The sequence below is a fragment of the Schistocerca americana genome, chromosome 8 (genome assembly GCF_021461395.2).
Source record: "Schistocerca americana isolate TAMUIC-IGC-003095 chromosome 8, iqSchAmer2.1, whole genome shotgun sequence".
In the NCBI taxonomy this organism is placed as follows: domain Eukaryota; kingdom Metazoa; phylum Arthropoda; class Insecta; order Orthoptera; family Acrididae; genus Schistocerca; species Schistocerca americana.
The window spans coordinates 313402909-313422548 of NC_060126.1; positions in this window are offsets into that span (position 1 = coordinate 313402909).

Consider the following 19640-nt stretch of genomic DNA (forward strand, 5'->3'; position numbering starts at 1 on the left):
TCATAGAATGATTGAGCTCTAAACAATGCTCGACAATCGTGACCTGGTTGCCTTTCTCAGTCTAGGGTACGTTTGGTACCCTTTGAACCTGACATCAACGGTTCAGGTCGTCTGGCCGATGTAAGCCATGCCACATACACATGGTACGTGGTAAACCCACAAGTTTCTGTAGACGCAGGTCATCCTTTAGACTCCCTTCAATTTTATATAGGAGGAGAATTCTGCTGATTTTGGCAGATATCGGCCCGACATATGGAAAATATGCAACCTTCTGCGTTTCTTCATGTACCTCTTCAGGAACCTCTGGTAGGGAAATAAGTCCTAGCGTGTTTTGAATATCTCGAGAATAATATTCATTTTTGTACAACACAGATTGTAAATGTTCTCTTTCTGTTGCCAAATTATCAGGATCTGACAGAGAACATGCCCGGTACAAGTCGGTGTGAGTAAGTTTGTGGTACATACTGTGACAGAAAGTAGCATCTGCCTTCCTCTTAACTCGTACATCTGGGAAGCGGGGTAGTCCATCCTTCACCAGTTCCATGGTGAATTTAATGTTTGGGTGACGTGAGTTTAGGTGGTCCAAAAAGCATCGAGCTTTTCTCTACCGTGAGGCTATGTGACACAGGTGTCACCCATGTACATAAAAAAGCATTTCGGTTGATCTGGGGCAGATGTAAGTGCCTCCTCCTCAAACCTTTCCATAAACAGATTGGCCACTACCCCCCACCCGTGAGAGGGCGGCCTTTTGCCACCCCTTCCGTTTGCTCATAGAATTGATCCCCATGTATAAGGTACGTCGCCGTCAATATGTGCCTGAATAAGTCCAGGAGAGCGCCGTCGAACTATTCTCCAATCAGCTCAAGTGAACCATTCAGTGGTACGCAGGTGAGCAGGGAGACCACGTCGAAACTGTCCATAATGTCAGAGCCCGTGAACTGTAGCAGCCTGAGGCGTTGTAGGAAATCCTCTGAGTTGCGAATGTGAGGGGCACACGTCCCCACATATGGTGAGAGCATCTTCTTAAATCGGTGCAGAGACGTTTAGGGCGCTCAATAATCTAATTTGCCCAAATCAAACATCTCCGGTCGCGAGAGGTTGGCCCTCAAACAACTTCAGGAAGATGACAGCATTGTGGTATTACCAGCACATAAGGGGAATGCTGCCGTCGCAGATTATGACAGTAAAGTGCGACAACTTATGGATGATCCGGCATATAGACCAGTAATAGGGGTCCTCACAGACAAGGTGGATAAGAAGTCCAGAGCTCCACTAATGGAAACCAGCCTTCCAGAAAACAAACATTAAGCAGCTAAGGGCTGATTTACCAGTACCACCCAGACTTTAGGGCGTGCCTAAGGAGCACAAGGAAGGGGTTCCTCTACGTCCAATAGTCAGCAATATTGGCGCAGCCACCTGCGTCACTGTTCAACACCTTAAGACGATGCTCTCGCCATACGTGGGGAAGTCTGCCCATCACATGTGGAACTCACAGGATTACCTACAACGCCTCAGCCAGCTACAGATCATGGACTCTGACATTATGGTCAGTTTCGACGTGGTCTCCTTGCTCACCCGCGTACCGCTGTATCACTCACTTGAGCTGATTGGAGGAAAGTGCGAAGGTGTTCTCCTGGACTTATTCAGGCACATATTGACCTCAACGTACTTCCTATTCGGCGGTCAATTCTACGAACAAGGGAAGGGGTGGCAATGGGCAGCTCTCTCTCAACGGCTGGGGGGAGGGGGGGGAGAGGGGAGGGAATTAATTCTCTTTTTGGAACGATTTGAAGAGCAGGCACTTATATCTGACGCAGGTCAACTGAAATGCTTTTTTAGGTACGTGGATGACACCTTTGTCATATGGACCTAGGGGAGAGAAAAGCTCGATGTTTTAGTGGACAACCTAATTCACGTCACTCAAACATTAAGGTCATCATGGAACTGGTGGAGGATGGACTATCCCCTTTGGAAATATGTCGTAAGTTCTGTGGGACCAAACTGTTGACGTCATCGGTCCCTAGGCTTACACACTACTTGATCTAACTTAAGCTAACTTAAGCTAAGGGCAACACACACACTCATGCCCAAGGGAGGACTCGAACCTCCGACGGGGGAAGCCGCGCGAACCGTGGCATGGGCCCTAGACCGCACGACTACCACTCGCAGCACCCCCTTTCCTAGATGTACTAGTTAAGAGGAAAGCAGATGGTACTTTCAGTCACAATGTGAACCGCAAACATATTCACACCTACCTGCAAGCCAGCTGTTGTCACAAGTCGGCACAGAAAAATGGTGTACTCATAACTCTGGTTCACTGGGCATGTACTTTGTCAGATACTGATAATTTGGCGACGGAATTAGAACATTTACAATCTGTGTTCCACGAAAATGAATATTCTTATCGAGATATTCAAAAGAACTGCGCCCTGTTTTCCCACCAGAGGTTCCTGAAGAGGTACGAGAATAAACGCAGAAAGTTGCATATTGCCATATGTAGATATCTAGCAAAATCAGCAGAATTCTCCTCAAACATGAAATTAAAAGCGTGTTGTATCCACCCACCAAGATTAAGGCTCTGCTAGGGAGTTTGAAGGATGACCTGCGTCTACAGAAAGCTGGCGTTTACCATGTACCATGTGAATGTGGTATGGCATACGTCGGCCAGACGATCAGGACCGACGAAGTCAGGTGCAAAGAGCACCAGAGGCACCCTAGACAGACACATTAACCAACTCAGCGATTGTCGAACATTGTTTAGAACTCAATCATTCTATGAAGTATAATGATGACAAGATTTGAACAACAACATCGAGATACTGGGACAGCATCACCAAAGAATGTATTGAGATTAAGGTGGCGGAGAATCTCACTAACCGGGACGCCTGTTTCCAGCTGAGCTCGGCTTGGAACCCGGCAATCGATTTTCTGAAGACGCAACGGAGGCAACATCAAGACCTCAACGAACACAAGTAAGAAGATGGAGTTAGAGATGGCAGTCCAGTACACGTAACAAAGGACACACGTGCACGTGAAATGGTACCTCAGACATCAGGCATAGTATCTGAGAAAGTTTTTCCGTGTCTGAGCGGAAATTTGAATACCATCGGCCTGAAAATAACCGAGATATCAATTTCTTTGTGTCAGTAAAACGCCTGCGTGCATGATGTCTCGGATGACGTCAGAGCTGAACGAAATTGAAAGCGTTTTCGGTAAAAGTAGAAAATGAACTCACGGGGACTGCACGGCGTCCAGGATCGCTTAGAATTCAAGGAAGTAACTGTTTACGTGCAGCCTACAATGTTGACAGAACTGCGTGGCGAGTGGCAACATTAATTTTCCACTTTTAAGGCGAGCATTTAACTTTTAGTGAGTAGAAGTTAGGGCGATAGACCATTTTACTTGGAACTTCCAAAGAGGTCGCTTCTGATTTGTTTATAGTGCTGTTTCAAAAGCGATATTATTGTTACTATTAGGGATATTATTATGCTTTACGCTTATGTACCTTTAAAGAATATATCAGTCAGTTAGAACTCACAAGTTTTACTTATAGTCATAGTTCCTGATACCGCTGAGTAAATAGCAAGTAGGAATATTTTCTTTCAGTGAGTACGAAGAGTAATACGGACTTGGAGACTGGAAATTATGGTCCATACGTTCTCCATCGCTTTCTAGGTGAACACAGAAATCGTTTTCAGGCTCCTGTAAGCGGTGAAGGTAGCCGTAAAGCACGCCAAGACAATTTAAGTGTCTTTTCGTGACAACATTACAGCCAGCCGAAGTGTCCGAGCGGTTCTAGGCGCTACAGTCTGGAACCGCGCGACCCCTACGGTCGCAGGTTCGAATCCTGCCTCGGGCATGGATGTGTGTGATGTCATTAGGTTAGTTAGGTTTAAGTAGTTCTAAGTTCTAGTGGACTGATGACCTCAGAAGTTAAGTCCCATAGTGCTCAGAGCCATTTGAACCATTTGAACAACATTACAAAATGACCGACATATTGATTATTTACCCGCCGCCCCACATTGATTTAAACATTATGGCATTTCGCTCGGTTTTTGATTGAGAGTACGCATTATGATTTCAGTGAGACCTTTGCAGCGTGCATACTGCAGGGCACTGCTACAGCGTGCCGTGTGCAGCGGGCGAGACCAAGCCGTGTCCAGAGCAGTGGTGAGGTAGCGGCGGCTTCCCACAGTGTCCGGGTCCCCGCCATATTAATTACCGAGGTGCCCAGATTAATCACCTACGGCGGGCGGAGAGACCCCGCCGTCAAGTCTCTCAGCTGTCAGCCAGCGGCGTGGGCCGCTAGCCCCGGCGTCTCGGGAAGCACTTTCCCTCCTCACAATTCCTCCACTCTGTCAGACCCGTCAGGTTTAAATAATAATGGACAATCGCAAAAATGATTCAAATGGCTCTGAGCACTATGGGACTTAACTGCTGTGGTCATCAGTCCCCTAGAACTTAGAACTACTTAAACCTAACTAACCAAAGGACATCACACACATCCATGCCCGAGGCAGGATTCGAACCTGCGACCGTAGCAGTCGCGCGGTTCCGGACTGCGCGCCTAGAACCGCTAGACCACCGCGGCCGGCGGACAATCCCACCTTAACACATATGACAACTTACCTTCTTTTTTTTACATTTGTTATTCTGCTATGGTTCATCAACTAATCGCATTAACGGACTTCACAATCACTACTTAATTACTGCAATCTGCTCTACAGCCGAGAGAAAATTTAAAACAAACAATGGTGAGAGAACGAAGGCAATAAAACGGTGACTTTGTTAGTAGCAGTAAAACGGCGGAAAGTTGCGGAACTTAAAATACAAAAACACGGCGTTGACGATGCGGATTGAGACACACAGGAAGGAGACATGAACAATTAAACAACACGGCGACAGTCTGGTTTCTGTTTGCATGAGATAAAAACACTACTTACGACAGTATGTATGGTGGCCGTTCGCAACACTGACACACTGACAGGGGAAGCACAACACTGAACACTCACTTCAAACAGCACACTGTAGAGGTGATACGGCAGCAGATGGCGGGGGGGGGGGGGGACCTGGACCGATGAAGGGGAAAAAGGGGGGGAGGAGAGGAAAGGAAAAAAAAGGGGGAGCCGATGGGGGGAGGGGAGATAGAAAAAAGGGGAGCTGGGCAGACGTGAGAAGGAGTGGGAAAGGCAGTGGAGGGGAGAGCAAAAGGACTTGGGGGAGAGAAGGGAGGCAGAGAGAGGGTAGGCGGGAAAGAAACAGGATGGAATGGGGGGGAGAGGGAGCCCGGGAAAAGAACAGAGGAAGGTAGGGGCAGGTGAGGATCACAGTTGATAGGAGGGATGGAGGGCATCATCCAGGAGGGGGAGTTGATGGAAGCCACCTTGGGAAAGGAGATGAAGGGTGTAGAGGTGGAGGGTAGGGGGAACACAACGGCGAAGGTGCGGCAGAGGGCGGGGGTTGGAGAGGAGAGGAGCAACCAGAGGATGGAGGGGATCAAGGTGGCGAGAGGTGTAGAGGACGCAGATATGTTCGAGGAATAAGAGCAGATAGGGGAAAGTAACAGGTAGTAGAGGATCCAGGAGGGGATGGGAGGCATATACGGAAGGCGAGGCGGAGTGTGTGGCACTCGAGGATCTAGAGGGACTAATAGAATTTGGGGGAGGGGGCGGATATCCAGGCGGGACTTTCATAATAGAGGATGGGACGGATTAAGGATTTGGTATGTGGTGCAGAATACTTTGTATTTTACTTCTATTACTTCCCCCTTTCTTGTTCCAGTCGCATATGGTTCACGAGCAGAACGAGTGTTCCTAAGTGTAGGCGAATCTCTCTAATTTTACTTTCGTGGTCTTTTCACGCGATATGCACTATGTACCAGAAATGTTGCGACGAGCTTCTCGGTGAAGTGAGGCACATCTCAAGGGAGAATTCCATAGCAACCCACGGCAGCAAACGACGTCGTACGTTGCTAGGTGGTGCTGTACACGGTAGTGCTGGAGGCGAACACCGCTAGGTGGTGCTGTAAACGGAAGAACTGGAGAGGAGTCTGATGATTTCCTTATTCGAGCGCTAGCTATCACACCACTTGGAGACATGCACTTAATATATGGAACACTGAGTGTAAACTCGCGCCGCTGGACGCATTTATCCACAACGCTCTCCGGACAGACTTCAGCCGCACCACAAGTTATTTATACGTCTGCATCGGCGTTCGTGCGATCACAGATCATTAAGAAATTGAAGGGCTAATGCGGCCGGGCCACTATCGGCATGTTCGGTCATGAGGGAAGAAAATGTGTTGGCTGTCGTGAAGACTACTCCAAGCACCAGTATACGTACCGTTGTATCGGACTTAAGATTGTCTCGTAGCGATGTCCAATGCCGGATACTTATACGCCTTTCATCTCCAAACGGTGAAGTTGCAAGCCGACGCTTGTTTTAATCATAAATACACGTATATGCCTGAGTGATGCTAAATGTTAATATTTATGTTCTCAATAACCTTCACATCGTGAGCTACACCCTTAATTTTTATACATGAATTAGTTATTTTATTCGTGGCACTTTTGTTCCTACTTCTGTGGTCACTTTCAGATCTCAGATTAATAATACAATTAATTATTTTCATAAGACAGAATCTTACATTGCTTGTGTACGCATCTCCCACCAAAATAAAATAAAAACAGTGAATAGTTGACGCACTATGAATGAGAACAATGCCATATCTTAGTTTATCAAATAATGGCAAGTTTCATTAATCTTTTTCTAACTACAACTAGCTGATAAATCTTACACAAAAATGACAAACACAAATCGCAAGGGGTATGGTGCCTGACTAGCAAAGAATACATTGGGTTGGAAGCTATACCAATTCTCCCCTGCATTAATACCGTTTAGAACGCAATCTGACTTTCTTTACATAATCCACTATGAGGCCCAACTCTACGACCAAGTATACCATATATTATGGTTCACCTGGGAACAGGTAACTCTGAATACCATGTAACAGCTCTACGTTGGTGCAGCGAAAACGGCGCTCTGTGAACGAGGAGCGGTGCGCTGCGGCATCTGTAATGTTCTGGCATATCCATGGAAATTTGCAAACTACAGGGTATAGCGCTCTGATTACCAGAACATGGGAAACTTTCCTATGCCGGTCGGTTGCGGACAGCTGTGACTCCTGCAGAGTTGGAACGTGAGCACACTCTCATGCGAGGTGATGGACAGATCACAATCGAACACCTCTGTACTCAACTGGACGTCTCTGTTGGTAGTGGTGGCACACTCGTTCAGCAGTTGGCCTGCTCAAAAGTGTGTGCCCGCTGGGTTCGTCGTCGCCTAACGGGACATCATAAAGAGAAACGACTTCCATCTGCCTAGCCCAACGCAATATACAGTCCGTGGGAAGTGGTAGGCGGATGATTAGAATGTTGTCGATGCAGCAAGACATTGGATCCGACGTCGACCAATGGAGTGGCACCATACGGGCATACAGGGCCGCACATTAAGGTGGCGTAAGGTCATCAAGTTGAATGGAAATTATGTTGGAAAGCAGGGTTTCGTACCAAAGAAAACGGGGAATAATATGGTACTTTGGAATCATGAATAAAACCAACCAGCTTTTAGAAAAGATACGTGTTGAGTTACTTGTTGAATGCCCTTCGTAGATTACGGACATTCAATGCAACAGTCATCATTTTATTTTCGTAAATCTTACATTCAAGATACAAAAAGTAATTTCGATTGTGATCATATTTAGCCCGATGTTGTATTGTATGTTAACCGGGGGTCTAGAAGCGACGGAAAGGTTCCGTCCCCGCCACAGCCGCCGCAGTGGTCCACAATCCCACGACAACTACCGCAGTCCACTTCACCCCTCCGCCACCCCACATCGAAGCCAGGGTTATTGTGCGGTTCGGCCCCAGGTGGACTCCCCAGGGAACGTCTCACACCAGACTAGTGTAACCCCTATGTTTGCGTGGTAGAGTAATGGTGGTGTACGCGTACGTGGAGAACTTGTTTGCGCAGCAATCGCCGACATAGTGTAGCTGAGGCGGAATAAGGGGAACCACCCTGCATTCGCCGTGGCAGATGGAAAACCGCCTGAAAATCATCCACAGACTGGCCGGCTCACCGGACCTCGACACAAGTCCGCCGGGTGGATTCGTGCCGGGGACCAGGCGCTCCTTCCCGCCCGGAAAGCTGGGCGTTAGACCGCACTTCTAACCGGACGGGCTAGCCCAATGTTACTCAGTGCAAAAAACCATGAATTAATTTTACTGTGGTGTAAATACAAAACTGAAGAAAACATCATTGGATACAAGTGGTTAACAGGGAGAATGTCATATATTTTAAAAATAATAGCTTTGACAACAAAGGAGATATACAGAGTGGCTCAAATGGTTGAAATGGCTCTGAGCACTATGCGACTTAACTTCTGAGGTCATCAGTCGCCTAGAACTCAGAAGTAATTAAACCTAACTAACCTAAGGACATCATACACATCCATGCCCGAGGCAGGATTCGAACCTGCGACCGGAGCGGTCACTCGGCTGCGCCTAGAACCTATACAGAGTGTCACTCCTCATAGTTGTCAAGCGCATTTTCTCTGGTACTTTAGCAGATGTTTAGAACTTTCTTTTTGAATTGTGTAGGTGAAGTCAGCCCAAACATGTAATGGTCATCACATCTTTCATGCAGTGTCGACGGAAAGCGTCGGTTTGTTTCTCGTTACAAATAAAATGATTTTTAAAGCTTAATTTTACGCACCGATTCGATAAATCGGACCCACTTTAGTCTAGTGCGACATTTATTGTATCGATATGTATTAACAGGGATAGGGAACTCAATGACTAACCAGTATCCCAGCAGTGACAGCATCGCCCCGGCCCGCACTGACTGCCACCGACAAGAACGGACCGATGGCCTTTGCAGTCTGGTCCCCCCCCAAACCAACCATCCATTATTGAACATATCGATAAAACGAATATCTGAATAGACTAATATGGAAGCGCTCTATCGAATGGGCACGTAAAATTCCGATTTAAAAATAACGTTGTTTGTACCGGGAAAGAACCAACTTTTTGTGTTGAATCTGGCTGCTGCATGAAAGACGTAACGAGCAGTTATTGGGCTGACTCAAGCTACACAGTGCAAAAACGATATTGCAGGTATCAGCCGAATCACTAGAGCAAAGGCGCCTGGCGACTCATAAGAGAGACGCACAGTATATCTCCGATGTATTTATGTGGACATATTGACCCCAATGATACTAGGAATCGCACAGCATCAGCTGACGCAAGAAATCCTGACAATGGGTACGAAGATAGAGCGTAAAATGAACAGGTGTTTGGTATAACAGCTGTTCAACGGAGCAGCCATCTTTCTGTTTTCACAAATGTTACATTTAAGAAATAAACAAATAATTTGTATTGTTGTCATATTGACCCCAGTGATACTGGCGGGGTTAATTATTGGCTTTGTCAATGTTAGCAGTACAGGATGGCTGGCTATCCATCCTGTCAGCACTCTTCAACCCTCCACCCTCCTGCTCACGCCCGTCCGGGAAGATGTCTGTGTACCCAGACTGTCTGCGTCTAGTTTCATCCCACACGTGAAAGTGTGCGGACGTTTCATAAATATTTACGAGTCCTGTCATTGATGCGGGACGTGGGTATTACACTGCTATTCGCCTAGTCCAGTGATTTCCATCCTTTCTTAGACCATTACCCCTTGAGTGCAGTCAAAAATGGTTCAAATGGCTCTGAGCACTATGGGACTTAACATCTGTGGTCATCAGTCCCATAGAACCTAGAACTACTTAAACCTAACTAACATAAGGACTACACACACATCCATGCCCGAGGCAGAATTCGAACCAGCGATCGTAGCGGTCACGCGGTTCCAGACTGAAGCGCCTAGAACCGCACGGCCACGCCGGCCGGCTGGAGTGCAGTCAGACATTAGCTAGTATCCCCCCCTCAGCCTCCCCCTCCCACGCCATCCGCCGCCACCCCTCCCCCACGGAATCATCAACTTTAGCACCTAACTAACTAAACTATAGAACGAAAGACTTTTCTTGGAACACTTTTATTTTAAAATGATGAAAAATGAATGACATTTACCTCGCCTGTGTGTTTGTGTGTGTGTGTGTGTGTGTGTGTGTGTGTTAGAATGAGTGATGAAGGAATTCATGGTGCATAGCAAGTGCTACCCACAACTCCTTCTAAGATAAAAAAGCTTACTACTCACAGTAAGGGTAGTCATTCTTTGCAACACATATTTCCCTCGCATGACTCCTCTACACGGCGGCACTCGCTTGACTTGCACACTCCTATCCAATTTAAAGTGAAACAGATTGAGATGTGTGCACGATAGTTACTGTTGTAAATCACTTGATTGTTGCATTCCTTACGTCTGTACTGACAGAAATGGGGCGACTTGAGGCTGGCAATGCTTTGTGTCTAACCACTCCAATAAAATGGTTCAAATGGCTCTAAGCACTATGGGACTTAACATCGCAGGTAATCAATCCCCTAGACTTAGAACTACTTAAACCTAACTAGCCTAAGGACATCACACACATCCGTGCCCGAAGCAGGTCTCGAACCCGCGATCGTAGCAGCCGCGTGGTTCCGAAATGAAGCGCCTAGAACTGCTCGACGACAGCGGCCGGCCCACTCTAATAATAATAATAATAATAATAGTAGTAATAATAATAATAATAACACTGTTTACAGCACTATATTAGCTCTTACATACTTACTGCTGTGTCGTGCTGTCAATTAATTCATTTTCTGTCTTGAAACGGGTAATGAAGCAATTTCTAGGCTATTGCATTACTATCTGCAAACTGAGAATACATTTTATTGACATATTTCGCTTTTATTATGTATAGATCTCACTTTCATCATCACCGATAATATGGGACAGAGCACAACATATATGTGTAGTGGGTGGTCTGTGTGAGGAACCTGTAACCTCCACCACATTAATGCTACTAATTAATAAAGTAATTATCGATAACTTATATTATCAGTATTAGAGATTTACAAAATCGTGATAATAGTAATGATCTTTTGAAAATGATTTAGTTTTGTGATTCAAACAGAATCGAATGGTTTTCTTTTTTCACTCTCAGAAAATTTCATCTTAGCCCTCAGGGAGTAATTCCCCCAATGTTGGGAACCACTGGGCTAGCCGGATGTGGGAAACCGCCTAAAAACCACATCCAGGCTGGCCGGCCACTGGCGGATTTCATCCGGAGCCTGCGCGACTGCTCAAATCCTGGGAGCGACATGCTCCAAGAGGCAAAAGTTATTTTACATACTCTGTATACAATCGTATTGGTATCCAATCAGGTCCAATACGCTTTACTCGGATGAGCGATTCCAGCTGCTTTTTTTATTCTGTAATCATTTATTTCGATATTTGTCATGTTGACGGTAGTACGATTAGTTTAAAGAGGGAACTACAGTACAACGTTCCACGGTGAAAAATTATTGGAAAAAAATAGTTTACCATCATCTTCCGTTTCGAAGCAAATGGAATATTTTCATACATAGCCTAAGTGGTAAAAAATTGGAAGAAGCTGCCATACTTCGCTTTTTTGAGGCAGCTCATGAAACCTAGCTTAAAATTTAAAAGTCCAAAAGGTATAGTACAAATTATTTGTGCGGTGTCCTCAAGATCGTATTGTGGAGTCACTTCCAAGGAACAAGAACACTATCTGATGCTTACCGGTATATCTGTTTCTTAATACAAATTGTCGTAATAATGTATAAGGGAGAGACAGTTGCACCTGGAGGGTGGTGTACCTAGGAACACACGATGTTCCCTGGTCGGTGTTTCAATGTACTCGTAGTAAGTTTTTACAGAATCACATGAATCAAAGTGCAATAGAAACCTCCACAAGCTGTCTCAAGCATTTTCTGCAGTGAAAAGTTATTTTGTGACATGAGGTTATGTTTCGTCTAAATATTACGAGTACCACATGTTTAACCATCGTATAGTATAGAGTGACGCTACTTGGAGGATATTATTAATTCTTCAGTTACAGAGTTTTATGTTGAGTAAAATTCTGTATACTTTTAAAACCGGTATGGAAGTTAAGCCATAAGCAGTCTCAGGTAGCTCGCGATTTTGTTATTGTGAGACATGAGATTGTGTTCTATTAATTGCGTTTTTAAGTACAGATGAGAATTGCATCTTCTACTGTGAATCCGCTATTATGGAGTGTTACTGTTAATTAGTCCTACAACGGTTGGAAATCCATTTATGCCTACTAATCATTTGTTACAGCTGTACTGGGTATAATAAAATTTTATCAGTTACATGACACACTTCATGTTTTCTGAAATGAGGACTATTAAGCTGTAGAGACTGAATGCTATAAACAAGCTGTTATACCATTTATGCAGAGCATGGGTCTTACATTACAGCTACTGCACAGTTGTATATTTTATTGTCGTACTAATAACCAGTAAGACTCTATAAAGGCATATTTCAGGAGAATATGCAATTCTCATTAGCATGTAAACACCCAGTTACGAGTTAACACCATTAGAAACGTATTTCGTCTGCTGAGCTGAGCGAGCGAGCTAGCTCTGGCCTACCCTCGTGGCACACGCGCCGCAGCCCGTCTTTCTCCTAGGCCTCGTCTCCTGAACTATGATAGGAAGGCGACTGTTATCCCCACAGCGATTGTCGCCTGACCGTAAGGGATATTTTTACCAAATTTTCTTGAAATCGATTCTGTTGGTTACGACGAGAACACACACAGATGCATACATACATAAATAAATACATACATTTTTGTAATGTGTATGGATGGATTGAGAGGAAGAGAAATATAGTTTCCTTCCACAGATTATCTGTGAATGGTTATTATAAATGTGGAACAAGTCGAAATTTCTGAAACATATTTTCATTTCAGAAGTAATAACGAAATTGCCAGAAACGTATAAACGTATATACAGTAAGAAGCAAAATATACAGTACTGGCCATTAAAATTATTACACCAAGAAGAAATGAAGATGATAAACGGGTCTTCATTGGACAAATATATTATTCTAGAACTGACATGTAATTACATGAGAAATCAGTACCCAGAACAACCAACTCTGGCCGTAATAACGGCCTTGATACGCCTGGACATTGAGTCAAACAGAGCTTGGATGGCGTGTACAGGTACAGCTGCCCATGCAGCTTCAACACGATACCACAGTTCATCAAGAGTAGTGACTGGCATATTGTGACGAGCCAGTTGTTTGGCCACCATTGACCAGACGTTTTCAATTGGTGAGAGATCTGGTGAATGTGCTGGCCAGGGCAGCAGTCGAACATTTTCTGTATCCAGAAAGGCCCGTACAGGACCTGCAACATGCGGTCGTGCATTATCCTGCTGAAATGAAGGGTTTCGCAGGGATCGAATGAAGGGTAGAGCCACGGGTCGTAACACATCTGAAATGTGACGTCCACTGTTCAAAGTGCCGTCAATTCGAACAAGAAGTGACCGAGACGTGTAACCAATGGCACGCCATACCATCACAATGGGTGATACGCCAGTATGATGATCACGAATACACGCTTGCAATGTGCGTTCACCGCGATGTCGCCAAACACGGATGCCACCATCATGATGCTGTAAACAGAACCCGGATTCATCCGAAAAAATGACATTTTGCCATTCCTGCACCCAGGTTCGTCGTTGAGTACACCATCGCAGGCGTTCCTGTTTGTGATGCAGCGTCAAGGGTAACCGCAGCCATAGTCTCCGAGCCGATAGTCCATGCTGCTGCAAACGTCGTCGAACTGTTCGTGCAGATGGTTGTTGTCTTGCAAACGACCCCATCTGTTGACTCAGAGATCGAGACGTGGTTGCACGATCCGTTACAGCCATGCGGATAAGATGCCTGTCATCTCTACTGCTGGTCATACGAGGCCGTTGGGATCCAGCACGGCGTTCTGTATTACCCTCCTGAACCCACCGATTCCATATTCTGCTAACAGTCATTGGATCTCGACCAACTCGAGTAGCAATGTCGCGATACGATAAACCGCAATCGCAATAGGCTACAATCCGACCTTTATCAAAGTCGTAAACGTGTTGGTACGCATTTCTCCTCCTTACATGAGGCATCACAACGGGGTTTCAGCAGGCAACGCCGGTCAACTGCTGTTTGTGTATGAGAAATCGGTTGGAAACTTTCCTCATGTCAGCACGTTGTAGGTGTAGTCACCGGCGCCAACCTTTTGTGAATGCTCTGAAAGCTAATCATTTGCATGTCACAGCATCTTCTTCCTGTCGGTTAAATTTCGCGTCTGTAGCACGTCATCTTCGTGGTGTAGCAGTTTTCATGGCCAGTAGTGTAATTCTTAGGCTGTTATAGCCAAGCATCACCAAACAGAACGCACTTCGCAACACTTATTTTCGTTGATTAGTAGATACGCAGATGGCAGATTTTACGCTCACATTGTTTGATATTATTATCAACGTAGAATGAGGTGTCAAAAGTCACGGGATAGCCAGATGCACATATACAGTTGGCGGTAGTATCGCGTACACAAGGTATAAAGGAACAGTCCACTAGCGGGGGTGTCATTTGTACTCAGGTGATTCATGTGAAAAGGTGTCCGACATGATTATTGCCGGAGGAATTAATAGACTTTGGACGAATAGTGGTAGTTGGAACTAGTCGCATGGGCTATTTCATTTCGGAAATCGTTTGGGAAGTCAATATTGCGAGATCCACTCTGTCTGGAGTATGCCGAGAGTACAAGATTTTAAACATTACCTTTCACCACGTACAACGCAGTGGCCGACGGGCTTCACTTAGAACTACTTAAACCTAACTAACCTATGGACATCATACACACCCATGCCCGAGGCAGGATTCGAACCTGCGACCGAAGTAGTAGCGCGGTTACAGACTGAAGCGCCTAGAACCGCTCGGCCACACTGGCCGGCAGAAGCCATTTGAGGCCTAGGAGACGTAACAGTGTTAAATATGGCTGACCTAAGATCGGTCATAAAGGGAAACATTTATGAAAACTATTTAATTCTGTGCTAATGCAGGGAATCAAGCCACAATAATTTTAATCTGCCATCCTCCATAAATTTTCATGGTGATCCCAATAAAACGTGAATATTGATCATACCTATAACAGTTTAGGATTTACTGTTAAAGTGAAATTAACAAGTTTTGTAAGAAGGACCTCAATTCTAAAATCTGATCGTTTCGGCGATCTCAACGATCGATATTTCATACAGAAGCGCATCATTAAAATGACAAACGTTGTAAATATCAACTCTATAACTTTATTTTTTTAAAAGATATAGTGAATTTAAATAATCACTATTTACAGTTAAGCATCAGATCATGATTTCCTCCACACAAAACCCATTGAACGATGACAGCATGACACCTCATTGAATCATTAGTTAACAGAATATTTGTTGTAAAGTTTAGCGCATAGTAGTTACTTTTGTTGTTTATTTATTTATAAGAAAGCACATTGGTGCAAGCCTACTGGCCGTGACATTCAAAGTTAAGAAGGAAATTGTGTTGTTTTTATGCAAAAGAATTTAACGTTTTTTATGAAATGGATATTATTGTTACTTTATTTAGAACGTGAACGTGGTCAAGCCTTGATTATTTAAATATGTTAAAATGTAGGATAATGTAGAATAAGCTGTAGCCAATCAGGTGGGCGGCTTCAGGAAATAGAAATGCCCTAGTCAGGTGAGCGAGGATATTCGGCCCGCGGGAAACGCGGCCGGGGAAGGACAGAGGGAGTGCTGGTGCAGACGGAAAGCGGGGACACCAAGGGGTACAGTTCGGACTGAGAGGCGAAAGAGGACAATCGGTCCTAAGGCAGCTAGGAAGTGAAACGACTTAGAAAATCTCGCGATGTGTGGTATCGCGGGCCTTTGTCTCTGAGCGGTGAACAGCCGCGCGCCTGGTCTGATCTCTAACTTTTCGTGTAAATATCGAGGTGGAGTATTGGACTCGTGTTTCGCGATGAGATTGTGAATGATCCAACTGTGTCAAATGGATATGCGCTCTAGTGCAACAGTAACTCTAAATACGACCACTTTCGCTATTAGTTTGCTTTCTGAATACACATTATTGTAACCAAATCGGAACTGTGGGGCCTACATCATTTATGGGTCGTTGATTTAATTCCCGATGTTATTATTACTGTTGTTATATGTTATGTTAACTTTGTATTTCGCAAACTTGCCATCAGACAGACAATTTAACCGAAGAATAAAAATCTCTCGGTGTACATGCCGCGTCAGTTCAGGATAAAACTCCAAGCTTTCGACCACTCCCTCCATGATCGTCGTCAGGGCTAAAACTGACTGTCGTAAACTAGCGAGGCTCCTACTTTTATATGCATAGGACGGCTACTGATTGGCTGGAATACGTCATAGCAACAGCGATATGGAGCGTAGTGAAGTGGTGCCCTCTACTTCCATGGATGTGTTTCTATCCCGCGTTGCTTGCAGCGCCATCCCTTGAATCAGGAGGTAAAGTGCGGGAAGTTTTCCTCTGCGATTTTTCTTTATCCAGTGCACTCTTCCAGGCGTTGCTAAGTGCATAGCCGTTGTCTCTGTTAAAGTTGCTATCGCTAAGTCTAATTTCGACTGCTTCCCGAGTTTACAACCGTCAGTTTTAGCCCTGACGACGACCATGGAGATAGTGGTTGAAAGCTTGGAGTTTTATCCTGAATTGACGCGACATTTACGTCGAGAGATTTTTATTCAAGAAATACGTCGCGAAAGACTTCGTAGCCAATTTAACCGAAGGGTCACAAGTGACTAATTTAAGGCGTGCAATGTGACACGTGCGGTTCAACCCCTAAGCGAGTGTGAGGCAAGACATTTCGACGAAGAGGAACCGTATGTGAGCCCGAACATCCACGGTGTGTTAGCTCGCAAAGCGTAGTTCGTCCGCTGAGCTCAGAGAGCGAGCGAGTCCCGCCTACCTTGGTGGCGAACGCGCTGTGGCCCGCCTTCCTCGTGGACCTAGCAATGAGATGCGTGAAAGCTGATGCTGAACACATGAGGTTTAAATTTATTGCTTGTGTGCTACTAACTCTATTCGCAATAAATTTCGCAAACAGTATCCACATACGCCTCTGACTCCACCTACAAGATTATATCATGGTACTACACATAATTCATAAACACTGAGATGCATGAAAAACTGCTGCCTTGTGCATGATGTTTAAATTTATTACCCCTTTGGTACTGACTCTATTCACAAATCATTTTGCGCTCAGTATCTGTATACAGGGTGGTTTTTTCCAACCGTCTGCAAACTCTAGGGATTGATCGATGAGAGGATACAGAACAAAAAAGGTCTAATGAACTTACGTCCGGAAATGCACGGTTTCCATGCTAGAGATCATTTATTCAGTCATGAAGCGTTACAGAGACTGCAGTCTAATACAAGCTATACCATGCAGGCACAATTACAGTACGCATGGTTTCCTCCTAGAGGGTAGTGCTGTTTCTCACATGTCATGCCCCAGTGCCCTCTCCTGTCATAGTAATCAGTATTGTTGTGTCCGATTCGCATGTCTTTCTGACTCACCTTGTAGTCGATGTGGTACAGCGTTGTACACAATGGCTCCGTATCCGAATCGAGAGCTCACCGACGTGGTTTAGTTAGATGCAACGGGCTGCGGGCAGGAAGATTGAATGAGGAGACACATCCGCGCCGACGTTAACCGTAGCATTCAATGTTTGCAACAGTGTTTCGCCTTTTCTCTGAGACAGGGTCGATCCAGGAAGCAGGAAATCATCAAGGACTTACCCCAGATGTTCGGACATCAGACCTGGAGGAAAATGCGATTAAAACTGTGGAAGGCGACCGCCGTGTCAGTACCAGGCAGGTGGCCCACAAGTACAGGGTAAGTCAGACGGCCGTGTGGAACATTGTCTATGACAATTGTTTCTAACCTTACCGCTTACAGCGTGTGCAGGGCTTACCAGCGACAGACTTTCCACATCGGGAACAGTTTTGTCACTGGTTTCTTCACCACACAGCCACGATTCCAGTATTCGTGTCATGCATCCTAGTCACAGATGAGTACATCTTTAGGCGGAGTGGTATCTTCAACTTCCGCTGCGCGGCGTACCCGCGCCATCTAGGGTGTCTTCTCACGGACCGCGCGGAGGTTCGAGTCCTCCCTCGGGCATGGGTGTGTGTGTAGTCCTTAGCGTAAGTTAGTTTAAGTTAGATTAAGTAGTGCGTAAGCTTAGGGACCGATGACCTCAGCAGTTTGGTCCCATAAGACCTTACCACAAATTTCCAATTTTTTCAACTTTCATAACAGCCAGGTGTGGGATTGTATGCTGAACCCCCATGACAAGCTGACAGTGAAACATCAACACCGGTTCAGCGAGACTGTGTGGGCCGGCAAAACTGGCGACCGTATTTTGGGATCAATCTTCCTTCCACGTTGTCTAAAAGCCTGGAACTATCGGCGTTTCTTGCGGGTGTCTTTGCCTCCGCTGCTGAAAGAAGTGTCACTGACGATTCGAAGATTATATGCCTGCTACATAATGGTGCTCCAGCCCACTTCCACGTTACATCCGGACGCATCTCAATCATGTCTTCCCTGGTCGATGGATCGGACGACGGACTCCAGTTGCATGGCCTGCTCGTTCACAGGATCTCAAGCCGCGCCATTTCTAGTTATGGGGCCATCTGAAATGTATCGTGTGTGCAGAGCCCATTCCAGATATGGAGACAGTGGAGTAGCGTATTCATGCTGCCTTTGTCACTGTTCGGATGGAGCCTGGCCGATGTGAACGGGTGAGCAAAACATACTACCGCGTGTACACGCATGCATAAATGAGGCACGTACTGTTACTGTGGCTGCGTTGCACAGCGTATGTTAGACCGCAGTCTCTGTAGTAATGTATGATTGAATAAATGATCTCTAGCATGGAAACCACGTATTTCCGGCCATAAGTTCATTAGAACCTTTTTCCTCCGTATCCTCTCATCGATCAATCCCTAGAGTTTGTATACGGTGGAAAAAATCACCCTGTACGTCGCTTATTCTACCTACAAATAATATTGTTGTATGACACATGAGTCAAGTGATATGACTTCATAAACACTGAAGTGCGTGAAGAACCGCCGCATCATACATGATATTTAAATTTATTAATTCATTGCTAATAACCGTATTCGCAACATATTTCGCAGAGAATACCCACATACGACGCTGAATATGCCTGCACAAAAACATCATTGTACCATACACTGCTCAAGGGATATGACGTCATAAACACTGAGATGCGTGAAAGATGTCGGATCATGGATAAGTTTTAATACATTTATTCTTTATAACTAAATAATAAGTAAGCACTTGAATAAAAGAAATTTAATTTCTTTGCCGGTTTCAGACAGTTAGCGCCCTTCTTCAGAAGGTTACACCTATCGCATTATTTGCGAATGTCAGATGATAAGATGCAAACAACAAAATACCTTGGTCATGTTTTTCATATTGTCTTTACGAAATTAGTATAAAGTTCAGTAGCATGCACAGACACTCTGAACAACATGACCGTAGCATTTTGCTGTATGCATCTAATTGTCTGACACAAATAATG